We start from the raw sequence: 2,435 nt of genomic DNA, 5'->3' as shown, positions 1-2,435 counted from the left end.
TGTACCCCTTAAGGACTATGTAATTTTCCCTTAAATCAACGCGTAGGCCCCTTTGGCGGGTTTCTCCTAAAAAAAAAATTATGATATCCGATTACTTCAATCATTTTCATATTATACAATTTGGCAATTCATTTGATAAACTTTAGATTCGTTTAAATCACATAAATCAAACATTAAGTTGAAATCATAAATATTGAACGATAAAAGAACTCCAAATTCCTCCCTTTGCGACAATATCTACATTGAGCGCGAGAGAGTGGTCCATTCTAGTTGACTGATACCACCGCAAAATTACATTAGGAAAAGAAGCTATATATACACGACTTGAACATAAACTCATCTATTCATTTTAATAATTCTTTAACTACAAAAATTCATATTTATTTGATAACTCGTATCATTATTCTTTATTTGGCAATTCATCATATTTATTTCTTACTCAAAATAAATTTAAAGAGACAAATTACATTAAAATAGTTTATTCATTTGCAAAAGTGAAGTCACAATTCGCTCAAGGAGTGGAAGTCAATAATAACCTAGGAAGATGAAAGTTTTCTTTGTGAGAGAAAAAGGTTTAATAGTTATAAGATTTTAATGGCATGAGAAAGATAATTATTTATAAAATTAATTAAGTGTCTATTCTTATTATTTATAAAATTAATTGTAAAAATGTTTTGAAAAAAAATCTATTTTTTAATGTACATTTTACTCAATATGCGTTTATATGTTTATTTCTTCTACTAATGATGAAATTGGATCAAAGGGAGCTGTTCAATGTTCATTTTACCTATTAATAAACATATATCTCAAAAATTTGAAGAAAATAATTGTTAAAACTAAATTTTGTTAATACTTTGTTTTGTAAGATATTTTGCACTAAATTATTTATATATTTTGTATAAAGTTTAATTCATAAGGATCTGATTGTAAATTAAAGTCAATAATTACTAAAATTTGGTATTTGGTGCAAGTTGTATGAATCCAAAATATAACAAAATTATAATTGTCATATATACCATTGCGAACAATACCAATCATAATACTATAACTATTTCAGATTAGTGGCAATCTTAAACTAATTGTAATAATAGTCCCATTTTATAGTTTTAATGATATATGTGATTAGTAATTTTTAGTATAATCTACTCATAAAATTATTACATGATGGTATTAATTAACTAATCACAGAATATTTGTAATGAACATATCAGTGATCATTAATGTTAAGATTAAATATTCCTATAATGAAATTAAGCTCTAACTTTTGAAAATTTTATGCTACTCAGTATTTGGTGCCAACATCCTCAATGAGTTCGAATGGAGGGGTCTTCAGCTCATAAGGCTTATAGTCAAGACCAATTTCTAGGTGGCAATGAAAGACATTGGTAGCATCAATGAGGGCACATAAGAGTGTAGAGTGTATGGTCAGGATGATAAAGTTATGTCGAGGAACTGAGAGGCAGTCAAGGGTGATTGTAGTCAATTCATTAGTGGGGACTGTATATAATTTATGGTAGAGCATGGCCATCATCTTAATTTCCTTTTTGTTTTTTATAGCTTGGATTTTTCTTGTTAAAGAACTTTTATTTCTTATTGTTTTTTAATGTCAAACTTTGTTTAAAATTTAACTTGTTAGAATTTGATTGTAAATATATTTAAGATGCAAATGATTTTGTCATGTTATGAATTATTTGGGTGCTAAAATTCATATATATTTTGTTATAATTGTTGTGGTATTTGTTGTAGGTTGTATGAATAAAAAATATAACAAAATTAGAATTGTTATGTATATCATTACGATCAATACAATCACAAAAACTTTAACTATTTTAAATTAGTGGAAGTTGCAAAGTGATTGTAATAATGCGAGTCTCATTTTATTGTTTTAATGATATATGTGATCAATTATTTTCAATATATTATGGTCATAAAATTAGATAGTGATGGTATTAACTAGTCAGAGAATATTTATAATGAGCATATCACCGATTATTATTGTGATTCAATGTTCCGATAGTGAAATTAAAATACACCTTTACAAAACTCCATGATGCTCACTATTTCGTGTCAATACCCTAAATGAGTCTGAAGGGAGAGATCACCCCTTTAACTCTTAAGGCTTTTAGAGTCAAAAGATACATTTTTCAGGTCGCAATGAAATACATTGGTAACATCAATAAGGCCCAATAAGAGTGTAATGGATATGGTCATGGTGATATGGCTATGACAAGGAACTAAGAGCTAAGAGGCTATCAGAGCTGAGTGGAATCAATTCATTAGTGGGAATTTCAAATAACTTATGGTAGGGCATGACCATCATTTTCTCTTTTTGTTGTTTATAGCTTGAATTTCTTTTGATGGGAAGCTTTTATTTTTTATTTTTTTTTAATGCATTTATATCTATGACACCTAATCTAGTCCTCAAGGTGCTAAAT

This window comes from Dendrobium catenatum, unplaced genomic scaffold (assembly GCF_001605985.2).
Source record: "Dendrobium catenatum unplaced genomic scaffold, ASM160598v2 original_scaffold_243868, whole genome shotgun sequence".
NCBI classification, from domain to species: domain Eukaryota; kingdom Viridiplantae; phylum Streptophyta; class Magnoliopsida; order Asparagales; family Orchidaceae; genus Dendrobium; species Dendrobium catenatum.
This window is presented reverse-complemented; position numbering follows the sequence as displayed.